Below are 25,372 nucleotides of genomic sequence, written 5' to 3' on the forward strand. Positions count from 1 at the left end.
CACCGGGGAAGCTCGTCGACGTCTTCCCCGTGACGACCCCGATGAGATTGCGGTTCAGAAGCGCCATCACACTACCCTCTCTGTCCCATAACATCTTGCTGCGATCTTCAAAACTCGAGCTCGGGCAGCTTGTTGCTTGGATCAACACCTTCACCTCTCTGACTATCTCTTTTGCTTTGGAAACGTTGACGTTGTGTTTCCCCAGGTGCCGTTTGTACACTGAGAGGACAGCGTCGAGCACCGTGTCGTACAATCCCACATCGTTGATCACTTCCATCCCACCTCTCGCAGCACCTCCTTGATAATCTCCTTCGTGTCCCTTGGTCTGCAGCTTATAACAGTTTCCATTCGGGGGATATTCGTGATGTAACATTTGGGGGCGGGTTTGGATTCGGTTTTATCTACCACTATTAACTTTTCGACGTCGGTGCACAGGTGACGCATTGGGACCGACACTATCTTCGGCACCTCTTCCAGACGTTCGAGGTTGTCGTTCCACAATACACCCAAACAGGTGGTGAGTTCGTTGTATTCGGCTTCCACGTTCTTCTTATACTCGTTGGCTTTGACCTCCCAGTTCGGAAAACTGCTGGAAAGGGAAGACTCCTTAAATCGCAGCCACGTGTCCGACCGATAATCAACCCTGTCGCAAAAGCGTTCAAACTCCTGCCGCTTTCTGCGGGCTATTTCCGCCTTGGACGGTTGCATTGCTTGTGTCCCCTGCCACTTTTCTGTTTTTTTAATAGAACACAATGGATGACTTGACCCTCCACACAGAGAAGGAACTGAAGGAGGTTTTTGTTCGAAACCTCCCAGTGTTTCTTCAGAACAGGGAAACCCTAAGGAAAAAGTACCGGGAATACTGCAGAAACATCGGATTGTTACAGCACCGTGTCGGTCTAAGCGGGGTGGGAAAGAAAGACTACCTCGAAAGAGTGGATGACCTATCTCAGAGCTCACACCTCTTGGTTCGATACGGGCCGGACACTGTGTTCTTATTCCGAATTCACGCACCTTTGTGGGTCATCGCCTGTAAAGGTGACTGGATGTCATCCTATGTTCCAAAATCTACCGCAGACGCAATACACGTGAAAAGGTCATCGACGTATGATGAAGAAGAGCAAGAAGAAGAAGAAGAACCCGAACAAGGTGAATGTGTAGATCGTTTGAGTTCCGAAGAACATGTGAGCTACTATGAAGAAGAAGAAGAAGAAGAAGAAGAAAGAGGTACATCGAGAAAACAGTTGAGCTCTCTAGAAGCAGAGGAGGAAGAAGAAGAAGAAGAAGAAGAAAGAGGTAGATCGAGAAAACAGTTGAGCTCTCGAGAAGCAGAGGAGGAAGAAGAAGAAGAAGAAAGAGGTAGATCGAGAAAACAGTTGAGCTCTCGAGAAGCAGAGGAGGAAGAAGAAGAAAGAGGTACATCGAGAAAACAGTTGAGCTCCCGAGAAGCAGAGGAAGAAGAAGAAGAAGAAGAAGAAAGAGATAGATTGGAAGAACAGTTGAGCTGTCAAGAAGCAGAGGAGGAAGAAGAAGAGGAAGGAGAAGAAGACGGGGAAGAAGAAAGTGAAAGATGTAGCTTGGGAGAACGAGAAACAGAGGATGAAGTAAACGAAGAGGAAGGAGAAGAAGAAGTAGCAGAAAGAGGTGACGGTGGACTAGCCGAGATAGCGTTACCGTCTGCCACGGTCGACGACCGTTCGACTGGCGGCGAAAAGCAGATTGGTAGGGGTAGATATGAATCCGACGTCGACGTTGACTTCGACGTCTTCTCCTCTCAACCTCGCCGTTTCTCCCATGCCGGCCCTTCGACACGGTCCCCAATTGACCCACTCGATCGAGTCGACCTGAACGCCATGCCCGACGAGGTCTACGAAGCGTTTAACCTCCACGCAAGACGCACCCTACGAAGGATTCGACGACTTCCACGAAAGCCTTCCGTCTCTCTCTCAGTTCGGGAGCCTCTTGCAGCAGAGAATGCAGACCTCTCAAAAACAGAAGTCGAGCAAAGCTTGTCTTTTACGGAAGATGGCGCCGGATCGCACCTACTCATATCGCATAAAATACCTAGATGGGTCTCGACCGATACTGTCGGCCGAAGACGTGGAAAGCGATGTCGTGTGTCTAAAAGCGAGACGGGTGACTTGTGTGAACCACGAAATAGCGATGCTCTGGCGCGTCACCAAGGAAATGAAAGCGGAGGTCCATTACGCTTTTTGCGCCTTAAACAGACAAGAAACAAAGACCCTCATCGATCTGTTTGTCAACCACTGCGGAGGCCGTGACTACTTGAACCCCAGGTGGACGGATGAAGAAGAGGGGGCTCTCATGCCCCCTTGTTTTTACAAACACCTACACAATGAGCAAAACGTTGTTAATTACCTGTCGGCGGCGGACGAGACGAAACGTAAGCGGAGAATCGACAAATTTAGCAAAATGAGCGAAAGGTATTTTTTAAGGATAGCCCGACGCAAATATCAAGATCTGCTGCACATCAAGCCCGAGTGGGCGACAAGTACGGTCGCCAACCTGCACCAGCGACGAAAGGTCGCGCTGCTTGAATACCTAGACAACAGAGGACGCACGTACTATGCTTACAGGTACATGCCCAACCTGTACAAGGTCTCCGTCGCGGCCAAAATGATTGAGGTGGCAGCATCGTGCAGGGTATCGGCCTCTAATCGTTTTACATACAAGCAGGCTGTGGTCAGACGTGTCGCGGAGCCCGCGGCCGAGGAAACGTTCACGAACCGCTGGCTGGGGTACTGTAAAACCGTCTACCCGTGTTATTTCGAGAACGGCGATTGCCTAAAGGAAGAGTTCAAGAAGGTCAACCCTGACGGACAGCTCAACCTGGAGTGGAAAGATAACTGTTCCAGTTCCGAGTACGGCTCGGAATACGATGACACGGACACCGAGGGAAACAATCTGAAACTTGACCCTGGCTCTGTTAGCAACTCTCTGGAAATCTCTAAAAGGAACCAGAGTGAGAGGAAAGCCAAGTTTACAACTCTCGATCTCTTCTTAGATGGCTATGAGTGAAGGCACGGAAGAATTGCGCCAGGAAGGACAGTAGAAAAATCAACATTTTCAGAATGCTATCTTTATCTGCAGCATGACACTCAACTAATTTTGTTGTGCGTGGAGCCGAACATACTTGCCGCTGTTCCGAAGGTTTTTTTTTTTTTAAACACAGCCCAAGTCATTTGAATACGCCAATGGCAGGACCTCCCATCCCAACCCCCTTTATATGATCCAGCACAGATCCAGCACAGATCCAGCACTGACCCAACAAACAGACTACTGTTTTTGAGCCTGCAAGCAAATAGAAAAGAAACACATGGAAATGTACATAAATGTCATTCTACACGAACTGAGCGACACCTTGGATCGCATCCTTTGGGGACAGAGGGGACACACTCCTCAGACAAAGGACTTTTATACACAGGTGAAGCAAATCCTCCAAGAACTGTCCAACATACCGTTTGTTGTCAACCGACAAACATCTTTCACAAGTTTAACAAATATTATTCCCCTGACTGGACTATCCTGGTGGATGAAATGTGGGGATTTCCTTGGAATGGATGCAAGAAACCCCTGTTGCATTCTCAACGATGGCCTGTTTTACATCGAGACGCCACATTCCGCTCCTCGAGCCGTTGCGATAATAACAGTGTTCCCTTTTTACACCGTGACCAATGGGGTTTCTGTCTTGTTTGGAATAAAACACTCCGGTCTGACAACCAATGTGCCGGGTTTCATCGGCAGGATGAAAGACGTCATCTGGTCGAACGTAAGCAATGTACTGAAATCCACGCCGAACGCTTCCTTCGAGAGCATATTAAGAGACATGCTCACGTCTCGAGACCATAGACTCTACCATTTGGGCGTGGATCTATTTCGATTGAAGACCCTCATGAGAGAAGACCACTTGTTGGCTATTCTCAAAGAGATAGGAAATTGGTTGGTCTCCGGAATGACCCTCCACTTAATCGAATACCCCACTTGCGTGTCTGATCCTATGTATGTTAACCCCACCTGGCTGTTTCTGCAACAGCTCAACGTAGAATACACACAGGCCAAGGACATGTATGTTTACAAAGATTTATTTGTGGCCTCAGACGCGAGTCTCACGAAGGTTCAGATGATCAGCGTGTGCATCGAACAGAACTGTGTGACGCACATCAGCGTCAATGATGTCTTTCGGACAGTCAACCTCGCCATCGCAGCGTCTGGACATTCTCCACCACACGCCGTCACCATATATGCATCCGAACGCCCCGGGGAGACAATACCGGGCACCCGCCACTTCGTGCCAAATGCCCCGGGACCTGACACTTGCTTCATCTTGGACACCCGAGAGATGAAACCGGTCCGCCTCCCGATAATCACCTTGGGAAACTATGGGACAGAACCGGACGACACCTGCGGCGCAACCCAGTTTTAAACACGTAATAAAAATGCTCTCTTCCGCTGTTAAACACACCTGCGATTCTGCATTCTGTCACACCAGCCTTTATGTACAATAAAGTTTTAAGTTTCTACCAACATTTTGTCCTTGTGTTTTTGAGTGGTCTCTCATCCGTTTGTGGGAGGTTTAGGGAGGGAGCTAGGGGGTTGCTTGAATTGGCAGAGCAAAGCCTTTGGGTTCTGAGTGTGTGTGCACGTGTGTCTACTCTCACACGACACCCATCTTTCCACCGCAACATGCAGACAATACCATCCGTTCACACGTTTTTTGCCAGTGTTATTATTTATTTGTTTATACAACATTTCCAACAAATGAAAATATCGGTTTGTTCATGTTATGACTGGATTTTCTCCGCCGTGTACCTTCACCACATGGCAGACTGAGGGCTTCGCAAGATGGACAGTACGGAGGCCTTCCGCGGTAGCTTTTTGAAACCGCGGTGTAAACGCATAAACTCCCCGCTGTTAAACACATCCGCGATTGTGCATTCTGCCGTTAACTGTCCTTGTGTTTTTGACAATAAAACTTCCTCCAAAAGATGAATATCTCGTACCGGTTTGTTTATGACGTATCCCGTTTTAAACTTGATGGAGTGTTTCTTGGTGCTGTGGAAGAACATCCCTTCGTAAAACAAGCACAAGGGAGGTTCGCAAAACACGCCTACTGTGCCGTAGCACGTGCCGTAGGGCTCCCTCTTCTCCATGAGGTTCAGCAGTCTTTCGAACCCGGGCAAGGGCGCGGTTTCGCAAAGAACGGTCTTGCATTGAGGGTCCAGTCCCACGTCCTCCACAGACCACGGGAGAACGTGTGCGTACGAGTCCAAGTGTCGTCCGAGTTTATTTTCCACTGCCTCCGAAAACCTTAACACGTTTAAGCTGTTGAAATGGGAGACGATGGGGTTTACCACCGATTCCAGGTCATCCATCGTCGCAATCCGTCGTGAAGATGTTGACTGTGGGGAGGCGTTCAGCCTTTTGGTTAATATAATACGTGTGACAACCTTTCACGTTCTTCGGTACTTCCACCTTCCGTTCCGTGCGTGTCGCCTGCCTGTCGTACCTGTCCAAGATTTCGTTGCACGTAGACCGCGCTGTGGGCTCGGTGACAAAGATCCCGCGTAGGTGAGGGGGGATGAGGTCTGCCTCGATGATCGGGTCCCCGATGACGGAGGCAATAACTGTCCTGTTGTTACGTACGAGTGACTTAAACATCCTATTGCACCGAGCCGTTTGGAGGACGCTCTCTCTGTAAGCTCCGGATCTCGCAAAGTCCCCGAAGCACAGGATGTAAGCAGCCAGCCGGTCATCCTTACACCCCACTTCGTGGGACAGCAGGCATTTTCCATTACGCAGGTAGTAAAATATCCCCGCCGCTACCCACACGTCTGAGGCGTTGCAGGGCTTGGCTTCTTTCAGCAGCATCTCGGGGGCGATGAACGGATTGGTCCCATACACGGAGGTTGTCGGCTCGCGATTGTTCTTTACGCCCATGGATCCTACGGTGCAGAGTTTGGGTTCATCGTCTCTTGACACAAATATGTTGTTCATGTTCAACGTGCCTCCGAAGTAAACTCCAGAGTCGTGCAGATGTTGCAGCGCTCTCAAAACCCCGACTTCGATCCTGTCGACGCGGTGCTTGTTCTGACCACGTGGACTTTGGGTCATCCAAGACTCTAGGTCGCGTTCGGGCTGCGGATCTTTAATCATGTACGTCGTCACAGAGCTTTCCCCGATCACGCTTCCTCCGGCGTAAATGTTGATGAGGTTAAGGTGGGGGCCGACGATCAGACTGTTGATCATCTCCGGATAGTGTTCCTTGTAGAAACACAGGATTCTGTCCTTGTCGGTTCGACTGTGCTTCCCGTCCTTGATGCCCTCGAGCTGACTGTTTCGGATGCTGTAACGCTTGTCGTGTTTTGAAGTGGGTAGCTCTCCCTCAAAGTAATACCCGCGGCCCGGCCACCGGGAGGCGTGCTCGGCTTCCACGACAGCAAACTTGCGCGCGCCGGGGCCCGAGGGTCCGGGCTTCGGTTCGCCATCGTCGTCGTCGTCGTCGTCGTCGTCAGAAACGATAACGATACGTAGGTCGCGCTTCTCCACGGCTCCGCTTTCTTCCGGGGGAACTCCTCGTCTCTTGTAAAGGAACTTGGGCAGGTTGATGTTTAACGCCGAGCTGGCCGTGTGTCCGTACACTCTGCGTTTCATTTGCGAGTTGGCGTCCGTGCATTCTCTCCTCTTGAAGAGAAAAACTGGTTTCACTACCGCGCTGTCCTTGCGGATGGAGAAATTGTGTAGGTCGATCTCGTTGGTGCCTTCGTGTTTTTTAGCCGTGGTTTCGGCCTCTTTCTTTTTTTGTTCCGTATATCGTGTGTGCTTGAGGAGGTCCGAGGCGGCCATCCTGTCTTGCGCCAGCAGGGTGATGTTTCTCTTCATGATGTCAGTGAAGGAGTCTTCGACGCCCCCCCGGTGGCCTGCCAGGCTTTTGCACATTTGCGCCTCCAGTCCGTGAGGCGTGCACATGAGGATGTTTCTGTTTATTCCGGACGTAATGGTGGCAATGTCCAGAGCTTCGGAGCTTGTGTACATGCCCACGGTCTTGACCATTTCCATCCGGACCTGTTCGATGTCCACGGTTGTAAACAGATCCTTGCCTTCGGTGTGAATGAACCAAAAGGAAAGACACCACGACCAGATGTCCGACTTTGTGTTGTACAGCCCTAGGAATGTGGTTTCGGGGGACTTGTAGAGCAAAGTGCCCCCCGTCCCACGCACAACTTGGTTCGTCGTCAGCCCAAAGTCGCAGATTTTGGCCAACGGGCCATCAGGGGTCTGAAATAGCAATATGTTTTCGGGTTTGATGTCTCTGTGATAGAAATGTAACCCGTGCATGTATTCCAGCCCCATCAGCGTTTGTATTTCTGCTATCTTCGCCCAGTTGTAATGTGCCGATTCAAATGTGAGTCGAAGCTCCGTGTTGGTTACGAGCTCGAAGGCGGACATGGAGGCGCGTTCCAAAAGCGAGAACGAGTACACGTCATCCTTTGTCTTGTACAACCCGCCGCCCAACCAGTGCACGATGCAAGAGTGTTTCAGTCGCCCCAACACCATAAGTTCCTCCGTGCATCGCTTCACGGCGTAGGTGTAGTTGGTGAATTGCTTACGGTAGGGACATTTGATAATTTTACACACTATCTGCTGGTTGTTGGTGACCTTGTAAAGCTGCGGGAGGGTTTTCGTCTTCTTGACCTCAAACACGACGGCCTGTGAAGCGTCGGGTCGATAGATAAACGTTTCGTAGTTGCTCGTGATGGAGCTAGCTGTATCCTGCACGATCGATAACCAGCGCGTTTGTAGGTCGCAGATCTGGCTGTCTTTGACCGACAGCTGCAACGACAGCTCAGGATCGGTGTCCTCATCTGCCGGTTCGACTGTCGGCAGGTCCCGCTGCTTTTTTCTCACTCTCTCCGTTTGCGGTAAATACCCCCGTAGTTCGGGTTCGTCCGTGAGGTAAGTGTAAAACCACCGGTACCAGTACTCCCGATCTGTCTCCATGTCGGGCTACGGGTCAGTCCAGGTGTTCTCGACACGTAGGCGAGGGACTAAGGTAAAAAGAGTGTCTGGTGTAGAGAATCTCCGGGTTCGCTCGTTTTTTGTCTGTGCCGTAAAAAGAGATGGGATACTTGAAAGGCAACGTGACGTGTTGATCCTCTGGCCAGTAAGGCTCCTGGCGTTCCTCTACTCCGAACGCTTCGCAGAGTTTTTCGAAGGTGGCACGACCGGCAGGGTAGTAGTTCAGTCCTTCCGCGATGGTATTCTCGATCTCAGGGGCGGAGGAGTTGCCAAACGCGTGTCGGTACAGGGAGCAGAGCGCAAAAACGACGGTCTCTCTCGTGGCGGCGGACATCGACAGTTCGTGGATCTCTGGCGCGGTTCTTATCGTCAACCTTTCACTGTAGGTAAACTTCCGGGGAAAACTCAGGATCGAGGAGTTGTGGGCCAACTGTTCAGTCACATCTAGGACACACACCTGTCCGTCTTCACGCAAATACAGATTAATAGGCGATATGTAACCGAGAAACACATTGCGAGACAGGGTCAAACGCACCGCCTGTAAAATGTGGGAAAAGAACAGTTTGCTCTTGTAAGCCGACAGGGTGTGACACCTGAGGCGTTTGTCCACCCCGTCTTGAATGCAGTACAACTTGGACTGCAGTTTTTGGCAGACCACGCCGCACGTGTACAGGTTCAACACGTTCCTGTGACGGGGGAGCGAAAGAGCCACCTTCACGTGGTCACGGTCACCTCTTCGCTTCTCGACGGTTTTCACCAGGCAGAAGTTTTTCTCGTGCCCTTGGATGTTATACATCGTCCACCGCACCGCCTGCATGTGCTTGTCGTTGGCGTGGGCACCGTACCTTTCGTTCTGCATCAATCGTATCATGGTCCATTGGACACAGGTCCGTTTGACACGGTCCTCATCGAATGTGTATTTTGTGACGCGGTTGTCCGCCTGTACGACCGAAGTCCGCGGCATGATGTCGTAGAACCACGAGGGGTCCGCGCACTGATGTTCCAAACCGTACTTTCTCACCGCGAATGGCGACCCGGCCTTCGGGTAGACGTAAAAGCACGGCACCAGGGTCTCAGCGTCGGGGCCGTTCAGCTGGATCTTTAAGTTTGTGGGCGGATTGGGACACAGTGTTTGACGCACAGCGGCACCAATTGTCACGTCTTCTTCTTCGTCCCGTGTTACCTGCTGCTGCAAGTCCTCGGCTTTTGGCCGTTCCCGGGGGTTAAAGGTGAAGACCTTCTCGCACCACCCGGTGTGTTTCTCGCTCAAATGCTGGTTGTGCATAGCGCCCATGTACTCTGTGACACACGAGGCTACTACGGGGTCCACCACACCCTGCGAGGCTCGCACATCCTCCGGAACATTCATGACACAACACATGGTTTCAAAGATGGCCTTTGGTTCACCTTTACCAAAAAAGTAAAGTCGGTATTTTAACCTGATAAATGTGAGTAGAGCCGCCCAGACGTCGACGCTCGAGTCGCAAGGCGCTGTTTGCGTAAGTTGCTCCGGACTGCAGTACTCGGTCTTCTGGCCCACGTGCCAAAGAGGACTTGTACCGGAAGCGTGGAACCCCCCAAGTTTGCAATGTTCTCCCCATTCAGCGTCCCTGTACACAAAAATGCTATCGGGGTTCACCGCGCCATGAACAATCCCCAGCCCGTGAATGTGTTTCAAGCCGTCGAGGACCTGAAAGAGTATTTTCGAGGGAGACAGGTGTCTCGATATGCGGTTGGCCCGTATCCACTGCATGAGGGGGCACAGCGGTCCTGGCGTAGCTGTGATCCACCAAATGCGAAAATCTACTTTTGCTAGAGCGCCCCAAAAACAAGGTACAAGGTGCTTGTGGAGTCCGACCCTGCACATCACCAGGGCCTCCTCCGAAATTCTCTTTACGGCCGACCTGTACTGCTCCTGATACGTAAACGTCCCACCGCTAACGCAGATCGTTTCCAAACGCACGCCGCCGTCATTCTCATACACTCTCGTGCCGTCATCGCGCTGGAGCAGCGGTTTGCCGAAGTTCCAGACGGTCTCTCCCGCATCGGCCGTTCTACGGACAAACGTGGGACCGTACGTTCCCACCGAGTCCGATGATTTTAAACGTTTCGAGAATCCGCTCGACGAGGGTTCTTCGTCTCGGGGTCGTTTAGGTTGATCCATGTTGGACCCCGTCGCCACCTGTCCGCTCGCAGAGAACCGCGAACAGTGAGCCGCCTCCTGTTGCTCTATGCCGTCGAGTTGACCGGCGACGTTCGACGTGATGGTATGTCTACGCTGTTCAAACAGCTGAATGGCGTAAATCCATTCGAGAGCTCGATCCATGGTCTCTCTCTCTCCCCCCAGTCTTTCGTTTGTTTTGTTGTGTTTAAATACTGTGATCTGTGGACGGGTTAAAGAAAGTGTTTCGTTCCACGTATTAAATAGTGTTTCTTTTTTTTCTCTTCGGAAAACAAAACGTGGCAAGGCGGCGGCGACCACCTGCTTACCCCTTCACGGTCCACGTAGACAGTGTGCAGGTATACGCCGGGGCGTCTGACCGCCGGGTTCAAAACGTCATGAGGTTTATCGACGGAACCGTAGGACAAGGTGTAGTCAACTCTCTGACCTCTCTGACATCCACGCTTACTTTGGACTCTGCGCTTACCTCCGCACTTACTGTTTTACCCGTGAGGAAAACTTACAGGTGCAGCCTTTGCACCGCCGCCCAATGCAACAATAAACATGTGTAATAATAAAAACAAAAGAATAACAAGGAGACTTGTTTTATTTTTCACGATGTGGGCTTTAATGTACTGTGGAGGACAGGATGCTTTTTACTGTGGGTTAAACGTGGTGTTGTTCTTTCGCCAGTACGTGTCGAGGAAAATGGACCGAAGGGTCCCGATGAAGTCTGAGGACGAAACCATCATCTGTGCGATCCGTCGCTTTAATCTGAAAGCCTCGGGGGCCACGAGACCATCAAGCGCGCGGCTCGCCCACTTCACGTCTTCCGGGTGTGGAACGTTCAACCCCGACAGACGGTCGCCTGAATCCGACAGGTAGCCATCCCAGTACACGAAGGCCGATCTCCGTATCACAGCCAGGGGTTTTGTGTGCAGGGCGAGCAACACGTCTGGGGTGAGGGAGTAACGAAGATCCGAGGGCAAAAGGCTCAGAAGAAAAGACAGCTCTGTGTACAGAAGCTTGCCCAACAGGTTGACCGTTTCAGACGACAGCTTGTTATATCCGTCGGTTTTGCAGATCTTAACGAGCGTTTGTCGCAGAGGAGGGTGGAAGTGTCCGAAGTCCAGGTCGTCGAAAATGATGTTAGCCAAGTATTCTTTCATGCCCCAGTGTTCTTGGTTTTCGCAAGACACCCGCTGGTCTTTTAAGATAAGACCCAGGGATATGTACTCCTGAACCGTCAGGGGCTTTCCCAGCACGCTGGCCATGTGCTGCTTGTGTCTGTGGGGAGCGTCTGGCTCCCCCAACAGGGCCAGCCAATCGGAGTGATGTTTCATCAGGACCTCGGATTGTTCTTCTAGGACGACACAACCTATGTACGCTCGGGTGTAATTCTTTGTTGTGAGGGGAGATAACGTTTCCAACCACTGTGACACCACGTCGCCCAGGGTTCCGACTGCAAAACACGTGTTTGCCTGAATCACCCTGGCGACGGTTCCCAACAGTCTGTCGGACAGAGCCCCAACGTTGATGTCTTGGAGCGTGACCATCCGCAGCTGTTGGAGTTCGAATTCTCGGGCGATGGACACCAAGCCGTCGTGTTGTCGCGGAAACCAACGGTCAAACGCTTTTCTGGTGAAACCCGCGTTTTTTTTCAGGAAGAGTATGGCGACCTGTCGGCTTGTTCTGTCTCGGATGCCGTAGTGACGGATGAGCCACGAGCCCACGTCGGTCAGGTTGACCTTATCGCGGCCCTCGTTCGCGAGTTCGCTTTTCAGCGATTCAGGAAAGTCAAAGTCGCTGGTTTGGTATTCGATGCCGTGAGCACTTTCTTGCACGTAGATTTGATTTTCCGCACTCGTCGGGGGGGTCGTGTGCAACCAGTCTGTGTAATATCGGTCAGATATGTCCTGGTAGAGGCGGCTGGGGGTCGGAACACAGCGGCCCACGATGTCCCAAGTAGGCGGTTTCCATGACCCCGAAGCCAATTCCCATTTCGTCCTCAGGTTCAGCAGGTGATGTCGGGGAATCTGCCTTTGACACATCCGCCTTCTGCTGCTTTACCGCTGTACTCTACCTGATGACAGTTGGGTTTCAAGTGAACGGTCTGTGCTAATAAAGCAAAGGCCTTTTATCATCTGCCGAATAGGGGGTGTGGATTTGTTTGTCTTTTCTTTTTTTAAAACAAAACCAAATGCACGCGAAGACGATTGTCATCGCCGCCGGTATCCCGAGGGCCACGCCCCAGGGAAAGGAGGCGCGCTGCGTCGCAGGGTCGCTTGTTGTGCTTTCTTTTTTAAGAAACGTGACAAGCCTCTTCATTTGGTCAAGGTTGGACTCGATACTCTTCAGTGCAGCGTTGGTTTTCACATCCTGGGCGAAATGCAGTTTTTCGGCCTCGATTCGATACGGTTCAAAGAGGGGAAGATGCAACACGGAATCGACAGGGTGTTGGCCGTACGTCTGTACGGTCTTCGTGGTGTACACGGTGCGACCCGTTTTGTTGTCGTAACACACGTCCCCGTAGCAGTTGCCGAGAGCGTACCTGCAAAAGGTACGGTTCTCTAAGCATTGTTTGTATTCCACGTGTTCTTGCAAGGGCATGCAGTAAGCGCCTTTGCACATCGGGGCTTTGTAGTATTCTCCGTCCATCCAGACGACGTCCTTGTAATCCGGCCAAATGTACAGCCCCAAAGAGTCGACGAGGACGGGGGCCGGGGTGACGGCCTGCAGCACGATGGTCTTGTACGCCGTAGGTTGTTTAAAAAGCAGCACCACCGTGTCTTTGTGATACTGCGCCGCACCCAGCAACGGCAGGGCCCTGAATCCCGGATGCTCCTGCAGGACACCCGTGGTGATTTTGCAGTTTTGAAGGTGGCCTTCCTGCAGGGACAGCAGACACGATTTCAAAGAGTCGAGCGCCATCGAAAGCGAGAAGCGCGCTTCCGTCAAAATGCTTTCCAGGTATTGGATTTGCATGAACCACATTTGGAAGCCGTTCAGAACGTTAAAGTTGATCGCGGAATTGTCGTTGAGTTGGTTTAACGTCTCCGACACCGCCCTAAACCTTTCATTCACTTCTTTCTCCAAAGCGCCGACCCGGCCGTTGACGGCCTCGATGTTTGTCCGCAGGGTCGAGGTGATGGAGATGGTGGACTGAGTGAGGGACCGGATGGCATCAGTCTGCAGGACCATTGTGTACCGTTCCTCGAAGTCGTCTATTCTGCGCTCTTGTTGTTTTGTTAAAATGATGGCGGCCAGCCCCATTATGAACCTGCGCGTCCGTCTCTCTGTCTCCTGTCTCGGGGGTTCGTATTGTTTCGCTAACGCTTTGAGGTCTTGGTATCTGTCCAAAAGCGTTTTCAGCTGCGCCTGCGACCGTCTCACCTTCTCCACCAACGTGTCGGCCGAGGCGCACACGCGGTCAAAGTTTCTCGGACATTTTCCCCCTCCGCAGACGAACGCTTGGCAGGAAGGCAGCGCATCTACGTCCACCAACAGGCACGACATGTTGATAGGCAGCACCTCGGCGCTCCATTCGAAATGCGTCGCAACGTAGCGCACCCCGCGGTTCAAAAGCAAATCTCCGTTGTCCAGAAACGACGGTGTCTCGGTGGCGATGAGTCCTTGACTGATGGCTAGGTTAAAGGTTCTCGAGGGGGCGGACACGCTCGTTGTGCAAGGAACCACGGTGTTTGGAAAATAATACCACGCTTTACCCGCGCCGTCCATGATCAGGACCGGTTTGGTGGTGCTGTTCTCGTACGTCAGCGTTTCTAATGCCAGTAGGACACTGTCCTGGTCCGACCGGTTTGTAAACGGAAGTATCGCAGGCTGCGCCGAGCCCGGTGGCTGACAGGTAAAGTTGAGCATGGGCGTTGTGTACAAATTAAAGATGGGAATCTTTTTGCTGCCATCGGTGGGAGCGTTCGTAATGGCGCAGCCGTCTGCGTAATACACGATGGAAGGACAGTATCGCGTGCCCCGCACCCCTTTCACCTGCACCTGCACGTAATAAACTGAGTCGCTTTCCTCTCCGACGGTTTTCTTTTTCCACCCCCGAAAAAAGGTATTTTTGTCACGCGGTCTTGTCGCAGACAACTGGTCGTAAAACATATGTGGTATTCTGTCAAACAAACGTGGTAGTCCTGGCCCAGACACGTCGAAGGCGAGCTTAGAAGCGGGAACACGACGCAACAAAGATTCTAATATTTGTCCATGTTTGTGAAACCCCCCGTAGACTAAATATATCCTCTTGTAGACTTGCGCGATCGCTTCCATGTCCAGCAGCCCAAGGTACACTTGCGCGCTTTCGATGCGGAGTTCTGCTTTTTTGCCCCGGGAGAGAATGTGCCACGCGGCCTCGATCAATTCTTTCGAGGTGACGACCTCTTTGTCTACAAATATTAGGATGTTCTCGGGAGCGTTGGTTTGATCTGAGATTTCGTCAACTGTCTCCTTTTTGTAGAATCGCCACCACAAGCCTGTGTATCTGTCCCCCTTCGGTACCGACGCAGCGGTGGACGGGGCCATCAGGTGTAGCTGTGCAGTATCATCTTCTTTTTCTTCTTTTGTCTCTGTCTCGTCCGGATTCGGGTGCGTGGCTATGTAAGTGATCGTGGTATGTTGCACGGGGGGGCTGTTGGTTATCTCTGACCAACCTGAGATGACAAAGCGTGTCAGACAAAACCCTTTCCAGCAGGCTGGTCCCAACGACCGGGTGCACGGGTTGGAGGTCGTCGGAACACCCACGCCAAAGTAATACCTAAGGCAGCCAAAAGGCGTATCCTGCAGCTCTCTCAGTTTCGATCGAATGCTCTTTTCCGACGCGAGTTCGTTATCGCTTTTAAGAATTCGTAAAACTTTGCAAACTGTCCTGACCGTTCCGTCGATGATCGTGGAACTGTTGGTGCCCGTCGCGCAGTTTATCCAGTCCGCCGTCCCGTTTTGGAACATGGATAATGCATCGAGGGGGAATTCGGGGTACGACGGCTCGAAGCGTGGTTTTACGACAGCGTGGCAGTTGTTGGTGTTGGAAATGACGGATGTCTCCAGCTCGTACGCTGCTTCGTAGTCTTTGTTGGGTTGGAGCCGCACGTGTCCGACAAACGACCGACAGTACCAGCGCTGTATACCGTCGTGGTCGACGAGGCTGATGTTTTCAAACGTCGCCGATCGGTACGCCTCCGGGTTGACGTCGGCTGAATGGTAAGGGTTGGGGTATATCGTGTAAACCTCGGCGAAGCACGTCGTCGCCGAGACGAGAATGACACAGACTCTCCACGTAGCCAGTTCTTTGACGAGACCAGTCATGTTTTATTTTTTTAAATGTTCTTATTCCCGTTAGGGATTTTAACCAGGCTAGAGCAGCCTGGTACCTCTTTAACCTTCTTTCCGGCGGCAAAGTGTAGTCGTTTGTTTTATTCTCGTTATGTATAGTAGTACATCATAACTTATGGGATTTTAACCAGGCGAGAGCAGCCTGGTACCTCTTTAACCTTCTTTCCGGCGGCAAAGTGTAGTCATACAGTCTTTTCTGGAGCGCTTCGGTGCAGCTCGCGGGAACCGTGGGGAGAGGTTCGTATTTTTCTCCCAACGCGATAGAAAATAACTTGAACACAGCTGGGGCTTCAAACCATCTTGACAGACAACACCTGACCCCGAACTCGCTTTCGACACGCGCTAACATTCTCGAGTCTTTCAAACCGCCTCGCAGATGTCTGACGAGCAGTATCATCGGCAGATTTGCAGCACGGCGCGTTTTGGCGCAGGTTTTCAGGCGTTGCGCTGCCCCCGAAGCTTCGCGACAGTTGTAAGGACACAGACGTTGCGCCTCGTCCGCCGTGAGTCTGCCGTCCAGCAGTCCAAATTTATACTGAAACCTCGGTGTTTCGGAGCCACAGGCTCCGACGCCCGGAGAGCAGGGCCTTTGTAGTAAAACAAACCAACGTTTCCCCTTGAACGCTTTGAACAGTTCCCTGTCCCTTCGATTGAGACCGCCCGGAAGCCCGGTACCCTGGAAGTGTCCAGCCACCGCCGTCTCTTCGCGCATCTTAGGACGGGTGTAAGATGAAAATGTTAAGTAAATAGTACTAATCAGTCATTGTTTCTCGCGGGCGTGGGAACCATGGATAAACGGGTGCTGGAGTACAAGAGGCCGACTGAGTTGTCGACCGAGATGGTGGAAGTGTCGCTGCTTCTCGGTCAACGTACGTCGGCGCCAGACAGGCCGACCGACACGGACGCTATCGAGTTACTTCAAACCGATGTCACGCCGGACAGACGTAGCACGGTAGTCAAGTGGATGTTTGAATTCGTCGACGAGACTCAAGGGTTCGGAAACGTCGAGCACAAAGACGCGGTGGCTTTTCACGCGGTCATCTTGCTCGACCGCTACCTCTCTCTCGTGAAGACGGAGAAAACAGAACTCCAAAAAATCGCAGCCGCGTGTTTGATAGTCGCTTTCAGAGTGAGAACGCCAGTGTCGCCCTCGGATCTGTTGATGGGTTTCTTGTTCGGGGACAAAAAAGCCGCGGACAGCTACGTGTCCCGAGTGTGCGATGGGCTCCAGATGGACCTGACGGTCGAAACCCACTGCGATTACTACCATGCTATTTTGCCCCGCTTCAGCCTGCGTTCGGACCAGGAAAGGGAACTCGTGGAATCGACCAACGAGATGTTAAAGGGTTGCGTCCGCAAGTGGGAATTTATGCGCCGGAAGTTCTCACCATGGGCCACGGCCCGTGTGGCGCTAGCGATCTGCGCCGAGAAACTCGGAATGGGCTCGGATGCCGTGCTCGGTAACACATTGTATTGGGATTGCGTGCGCTACTTTCGCGACGGTAGTGTACCTTCTACCTATTAATTAAAAGATCCCCCCGCCCTATCGTCCTCGAGTGAGAAATGACGTCTAGTTTGTGCGCCGCGTCTTTGGAGTCGCTAAAGGGGTGTCTTTGTACGGAAGCTTTGACCGGCCCTTCCTCTAGTTTTCAAGAGCTGTTGGACGTAACGCTCCGCAATAACTACAGCACCCTGTTCCTGGCACAGAAATGCCTGTTTATTTACAACACCCTGGCGCCCGAATGTTCTACGCCTCAGCTCCTGGCCAGAGCTATGGTCCGGGTCCTTAAAGATCGCGGCCAACGAGATGACGCTGAATCGTTTTGGAAAACCGTAGATCGACATTTAACAGTTTTGAAATGGGAAGACCCCGAAGAATCAGCCCTGTTTCAAAGGAACACGGGAATGAGCTTCAACTCGCTGCTCTGCCTGTCGGCCGTCGGGACGGAAAACTACTGCATATCGTATCAGGATCCCAACAAACAGCTTTGCGTTGTTTCGGACAGAGGTGCCTTGTTGGCATGCAGGGTCCTGGGTCCGAACTACAGGGAGAAACAAATGACGCAGAGGATCCTGCAGAAAAGCTACGGGTCCATCCCAGGACGCTTCACGCTCAAGCCCGACGTAACCCTGTCAGACTTACTAAAAACGTTTTTTTCTCCCATCGAGACCGTGGAAAAGACACAGCAGTTTGATCCGAGGGGATACGAGGAGTCGGCCGTCATCGAAACGCTGAGACGAGTGCAAACAGCCTCTGAAAGCGAACCCTCGTACAGCGACGTCATTTCCCTCGCCCAGCGACTGGCAAGTGCCTCTCACAAGATTGATTGCCTAAAGGCCGTTTTTGAAAAACACCCAGACTTGAAGTCGATCAAGACTATCGTCATCCTCTCGGCCGCTCTTTACGAATGCGGGTTTACCCGGAATAAAATAGTCTCCGTTGTCAAAGGCTGGAGGAACTCTGTACCGCTTCGAGCGAGTCACACGATTTTAAATTTTAACCTTTAACGATATGTGTGTGTGCTGGTACATTAAAGAAAATAAATAAATGAAATGCAACCTGAAACACATTTGTTTGTTTTTACATTGTTTTTATTAGTAGACTAGACCACCCCGGGGGGGGGGGCGTGGGGGGGGGGGGGAAGACATGCACACCACCACGGATGTTTTTTTTTTTTTACTTTGCGGGACTTTGCTCTTTTACACTCCCCGTTGAGAGATGGGGGACATGCACACCACCGCGGATGTTTTTTAACTTTGCGGGAATTTGCTCTTTTATACTCCCCGTTGGGAGATGGGGACCACCACACGTCTTCATAAGGGTTCACAGGTTCATCGTTGACCTGTTCCGTTGCTGTCTTTTCAATCTCTTGAAGAAAATCCCCGAAAGGCTTCACAGGTTCATCGCTAAACTGTTCCGATGCTGTCTTTTCAATCTCTTGAAGAAAATCCCCGAAAGGCTTCACAGGTTCATTGTTGACCTGTTCAGTTGCCGCCTTTTCTAAAACAAAATCCTTGGACCATTCTTTCTCATCCATAAATACATTGACATCTTCGTAACAATATAAATCCATTATCAGTGAGAACAGAGCAACAGAGTCCAATGGTAGGTAACGAACACGATCCCTGGATTGTTCTTCCTCGTCCACAAACGTATGGAAACCGTCAGAGTCAAATGATAGGCAGAGTTGTGAGGCTGTTTATGTGTCTTCCAAGATCACAGCCTCTTCCTCTGTTCCGCCTCACACACACACACAGACACACACACACAGACACCATTTATGTATCGATGTGAGGAGAACCGACAAATCCATCCATTTTCTTTGCGATGTCATCTGCATACGGTTGTTTCAAGAGGGGTACAACAACCTCCTTGGTCATTTGATAAACTAAAGGTCGGATCAATCTGTGTTTTGGATTATTACTGTCACCACATAATCCTAAACACTGCGGCAAAAGCCAAGATGACAAGACACCGAAGCACGCCAAAGGTCCCATTATCGCAATGTATTTGCTTTTTACTTGTTTTTATTTTAACATGACAAAAAGAACAAACACACATACTGCTGACTGATATTATGATTTATTACGACAGCATTTCAAAGAAAACTGTTCCGCATGCGGATGATACACTCTGTCGCTTCTTTCAGTATAACCACTCTGGTTATTTTCCCCTTAATAGATGGCAAGTCACCAATCACATCTTGAAGGGCACCAAAATTCAATCTGATCTCCTTCCTCCTCTGACGAGCCCTAGCTTTCTGCCGCTGACGCTGTTCCTCAGTCGTCTTCCTCTTTTGTCGTGCCCTGGCCTCATTCTCAATGTGTCCAGGGTTAGGGTTTCCAAACATCGACACAATCCCTAGATACAAACACACATTCACAACACTGTAACACACACGTATATATGTAGTATTCTGGTCCACAAACAGTTTCAACATTTCCCAATTGCAATACCAGAAATGTGTGCTCACTGTATTCCCTGGGACCGGGTGGCGAGACGGTTTCTGCTCGATCCGAAACTCTTGATGCGAAAAGTGTAGATGGCCCTTGGTAATCCACGTGACTCAATGGGATATCTGTGGGGTGGACATCGTCCGTGGAGTCATCTTTGAAGCTATATGTAAACCGTGTATCTTTGTTCAAATCCATTATGTATTGTGTGTAGCGAGTGACTAGGACAATAGACAGAGACGAAGTGAGAGACGTTTACAGTTGTGAGGAGTGTTTATAGGATTTGCTCCACCTCTTTTTACATGCGTAACCAATGGTTACTGTCCCAATACAATGTTCCAATGTGTTCCAATCTGCGGACTTGAAAGGTCTTAATATGTGATACGTTACCTGATAAACAACACCATGACTCTCCCACCCTCTCCCCTTAGACCCATACTTCCAATTTCCAGCTACACACATATATTCACACAGAAAATACATTAATTATATTTATTTATTGTTAGACTTACAAAAAAAATGTGTCAACATAAACCATGCAAGTAAAAGTAAAAGCACGTGGAGCGAACAATCCTTTTACATCAAGCCAAACACATGGCAACTGTAAAATTGCAATCACTTCTTCAGTCGGGTCATTTGAAACATGTTAACGAAGGCACGGAGTCTCCCAACTGTTAACTCAGCTGCAGCGCACACATTTTTCAGTTCTGCGTCTTTTTCTAATTTTCCGATTATCTATATATAATGAAAGAGACAGACAAACACAAGTATCATTATAAAATCATAATAGATATGACATCATACACTATCAAACATGATTAGACAGGTGACATTTTTTTCCAGAAGAATGATTTCAAATGGTGCTAGATGCACAATTATATCTAAAGTACCATTTAAAATCAAACTCCTGAAGAAAGATAGTGTTTTTTTTTTACTTTTTGACCTGAAATAAAGAAACAAAGGACCAGGTGTCACAAATGGATTTTAGATAAAGGGACATTTTAAAACAGAAAAATACTTTTTTACATAAAAACGTATGAAGTCCTGTCAGAAAATATTGAGATTTTTGACAGACAGACAGAAAAATACTGTCCCTCTGAGACCCCTGTAAGCTTTGTGGCCATGTGTCTCGACAGAACAGACAGACCGACACATAGACAAACACTAGAAATTGATATTATAGTATCGACTTTCCTCTCATTTTCACTGTCTTATGTCTCTCTTCGCCATACGACATTGACATCTTTTTTATAAGATATCCTTTTTCCGTGCATGATATCCTCATGTCATTTGTAAAATTTCTTATGAATAAATGTCAACATAAGAAACTCGCCAAACGAATAAAGGCCATTCAGTCCATTTTAAGTAAGGGATCTTTGAAGATAATGTCCATGACAGACTAATTATATCAAGACTCTTTGATTCAATTTCAAAAGCCATGACATAATCAATCTGTCATTGGATAATCTCGTCATTTTTCTAAATAAAACAAAGATTTAAAAGATTCAACGTAAAGATATCTTACATGGCATCTGGTAATTTTTTTCCATTGTCCAATTTCTGCTTCAAATTTCTTTTGAATTACATCGCTTGTTGTCCATTTAATATGATGATAAATACGCCTATTTTCCTAAAATATAAATAAATAACATATATCATTAAATAAATAACAAATAATAACTAATAATAAAAAAGAATAAAAAAAGAATAAATTTACCAGAATTATTTTGTCCTCTTCAATAGTGTCAGAATCCCGATCAGAATCAGACACTAAGCAGTCAGTGTCATTATCGGAGTCATCGGTATGTTCATCTTCATCAAAGTCCATTTTAGTCTTTTTGTTTATGTGAAGAAATTCTTCAGCCATGTTGTGTGGTGGTGTGTGAATCTGGTGTGTGAATGTGAGGACTTGCATTGAAGTGCATGGTATTTATTGGGCGTGACATTCAGTTGGTCTTTGCCGATAGGTTGGTTCAAGGAGGCGTCTACCACAAGTTAGAACATGTTGTAAGATTGCAACAGTCAGCCACGGCCAGATATACACACATGACCTGCCTACTTTTCTGTCCCTCTTCAATCTCTAAACGGTGAGTCTGAAGATATGTCTATACATCTGTATATAAAAATATAAAAAAGTTATGGAAAATTTAAATCTTTGTCTCATTTTAATACGCACAGATATGATGTATTTCCGAAACATTTGGCTGTCTATATTTGGAATGATAATTATCTCGACAGTTTATGGTAATGGTAAGTGTCTTTTATTTATTTTTTTATGTTTTATGATTTTAAGTGAATTTTGTCATTTCAAATAGAGTCATGACTAAACATTCTTATATATTATTATTGATAAAATTATTTTATTTTTTCAACAGAATCTATAATAACAAAACGTCTTGTCACAGCAATATTGGGAGAAAATGTCACTTTGAAATGTGAATTAATATCGAAATTCAAAAATGTCTTACAAGTTAGTTGGCTGAAGACAAAAGGAAAATTATATGAAAATATTGTATCATATAATAAACAAAATGGAACAAAAATACAAGATAATTTTACAGACAATGTGACTGTCAGTCAAATGGAAGATTATGTTTCTTCTATAATTATTCGACATATTAGAAAGGAAGATGAAGGCTGTTATGACTGTATATTCATTGCATTTCCTGAGGGAGCGATTACTGGAACAACCTGTCTATCTGTCTACGGTAAAGTAACATGTTCCTGTTTTTATTTTATTTCTGTATACGTTTGTTCTCATTATTGGACCAATAAGTCATCATGTGATCATTTGATGATGTCAGGGAAAAAGCCTGATACAGTCCCTTGTTATAAATAACAATTTTAAAGACTTTATACAATACATTGTGTGTAAAATCTATAATAATTGACTTCCCGAATAACAACCTTATAATTTTACCAACACATTATAAAACTGCAGGTGAAGTGGGATCACTTGTATGTAAACAAATGACATAATTGTAGGGGGGGAAAACCAGATATACCAGCGAGTCATCATGTGATTCATTTGATGGAGTCTGGGGAAAACCCCTCTGAAGTCTCCTGTTATAAATAGCCAGTATACAGTCAAACTTTTTAGTCTACTTTTATTCAGAATATTTTTCACAATTCTAGAATGATGGATGTTTTTGTGAGATCTCTCCTTATGTTCATTCTGTTGACTGAATGGGGCGGTAAGTGACTTATTAAAGTAATTGTAAATTTACGGTCTGGTTAAAACTTAAAAATATTATTATTATCACGAGAAAGAGAGAATATTTGTATATTTGTAAAAAAATAAAAATATATTTTCTTATGTTCATTCTGTTGACTGAATATATCGAATAGTGATATTATTAAAAAAGAGGTAGAGAAAATAGACCAGACCTTTCTGTAATTTACATATTATATGTTTTTTTTTTCTACTAGATACAACAAAGGGCGAAAATACAACAACAATTCCAAAAGTCATACTTGAGTCGAATGGACCTACGATTTATCCAAATCGTACTTATCAATTGAAATGTACGATGAAACATCCAAATGTAACACAAATTAGTTGGCGGAAAGAGGACAAATTGGAGACAATGATTAGTTATAACGATACCGGTCCATCATCACATATTGATTACTTTGAAAAAGTCCTGGAAGATTATGACCAACGACTAACAGTCTCGGTCGGAAAATATTTCAATCAAAATGAGTATAAAGTCACCAATTCCAAACGCTATGTATTATATGACTCCTCGATAATTATTGACAATGTTGAAAAAAAGGATGAAGGCTGTTACATTTGTTCCTTCAACGTATCAACACAAGGAACAATGAATGGAAGATCCTGTCTTACTGTTATTGGTAAGAATTTTACAAAAATATTATTATATATAATATTGTAATTATGTATGTCTGTTGACACGCGTGAATATTTTTGGTCTTTTATCTTTTTTATGATATTGTTTTTCCTTTAGATTATCGCAGAATAACAATTCCTGATCCTAGGCCTAAGATTGCATTAAATGGAAACGCTACTTTGACATGTATTCTGCCGGAGCCAAACGTGACACAATTTATTTGGTGGAAAGAGGACAAATTGGAGGACAAATTGAAGAAAATCCTTACTTATAACCTTACTAGTTATGAAAACCTTACAAAAGAAACAAAAGACCTGGAATTCGACAACCGACGACTAACATTCGCAATATTAACTGACTTTGATGTACCCGCACCATCGATAACTATTCACAATGTTCAATTGGAGGATGAAGACTGTTACATTTGTTCCTTCAAATTATATCCACAAGGAAAAATTAATGGAAAAACCTGTCTTACTGTTATTGGTAAGAATATTGTTTTTACACTTTTACAAAAAGAATGTCTTGTTATTAAGTTAATTAAATTAAATTATTCCTTCAGGCATATTTGTCTTGAATGTGTGTGTGTGTCGTTTCACGCGCAGATGTGCATGTCTGTGCGCCTGTGCGTGTCCTTGCGAGTCTCTTATCTGTATATCTTTATTTCTGTTTTTAAACAGGTATCGTTGAGATGAATATTGAAAAGTTTTCTACCCAGTCTAAAGACATTATAATAGTGCGTTGTTCGGTCGTTGGAAAACCAGGCCCTATGGTCACATGGAAGACATCAGAAAATGTCACTGAACATGAGATGGAAATCAAGGAGGATGATAATGGAATTGTGACAATTATCAGCAATGTCACAGTGGATCTGTCAACCTTCCAGGCTAACGAAATAACTTGTATTGCATCACAGGCGCACGTGAACGGACAGGAACTTGAGAAAACCATCAGTCTTAGAGAAAGTATAAACTTTATGTACGAATATCAGACATTTGTCGTATTTAATGACTTCCAATGTATTATTCTAATAATGATTTTTTTCTTCTTTTACAGTAAGAGATGTTCGTGTCAGCATCGTTTTAGGGATCATCTTCGTAACTCTGTTGATTATCGTGGCAGTAATTGCTTCCAGAAGTGGCCGTATTTTGCCTGCGGTCTGCGTTGCGAGGATCACCAGCCTCTGCCTTTCTAATGTTGAACATGGGGCGGTCTACGAAAATGTAGGACGTACAGTCTACGAAAATGTAGGACCTAGAGAAAGAGACTGAAGGCATTGTGCGTACATGTGCTGATTGATCCAATCTCGTCACATTTTGGTGAAATTAGTCATATATGTTATTCTGTGCGAACATACGCGTGTGTATTACAGGATGGTCTATGATTGACCCAGGTCTGTGCGAACATACGCGTGTGTATTACAGGATGGTCTATGATTGACCCAAGTATGTTAATGTTTTATTATTCTGGACGTATTATAAAATGGTCTAATGATGATTGACCCAAATATGTTATGTTGCCACATTTGTCTGTGTTGAAATAAAAGAAATTTACACTGTCATATTTGTCTGTGTTGAAATAAACAATTTTAAAGACTTTATACAATGTATTGTATATGAATAATTGACTTCCCGAATAACAACAGGTGAAGTGGGATCAGTTGTATGCAAATAAATGGAATTATTATTTTCATTGCCATTGTTGTTGGGGGGGAAAAAAATCAGATGTACCAGCGAGACATCACGTGAGTCATCACGTGAGTCATTTGATGGAGTCTGGGGAAAACCCAGCTGAAGTCCCCTGTTATAAATAGCCAGTATACAGTCAAACTTCTCAGTCTGGTTTTATTCAGAATATTTTTCACAATTCTAGAATGATGTATGTTTTTGTGAGATCTCTCCTTATGCTCATTCTGTTGACTGAATGTACCGGTAAGTGACTTATTAAAATAATTGTAAGTTTATTAACATCACAATCCAAAATCTTGGACAATCTGGTTTAAACTTAAAAATATTATTTTTAT

At 47.3% G+C, this 25,372-nt stretch overlaps 1 long non-coding RNA gene across 1 annotated transcript; it reads right to left on the minus strand.

Annotated features, from left to right (window-relative positions):
• Positions 1-20,066: 20,066 nt before the first annotated feature.
• Positions 20,067-21,385, minus strand: LOC131721140 (uncharacterized). The gene is made up of 3 exons (XR_009319879.1): positions 21,216-21,385; positions 21,024-21,128; positions 20,067-20,233 (listed from the first exon to the last, which is right to left on the minus strand). It is a non-coding gene; the product is annotated as an uncharacterized LOC131721140 (long non-coding RNA).
• Between the last annotated feature and the right edge of the window lie 3,987 nt (positions 21,386-25,372).

The sequence above is a fragment of the Acipenser ruthenus genome, chromosome 48 (genome assembly GCF_902713425.1).
Source record: "Acipenser ruthenus chromosome 48, fAciRut3.2 maternal haplotype, whole genome shotgun sequence".
NCBI classification, from domain to species: Eukaryota; Metazoa; Chordata; class Actinopteri; order Acipenseriformes; family Acipenseridae; genus Acipenser; species Acipenser ruthenus.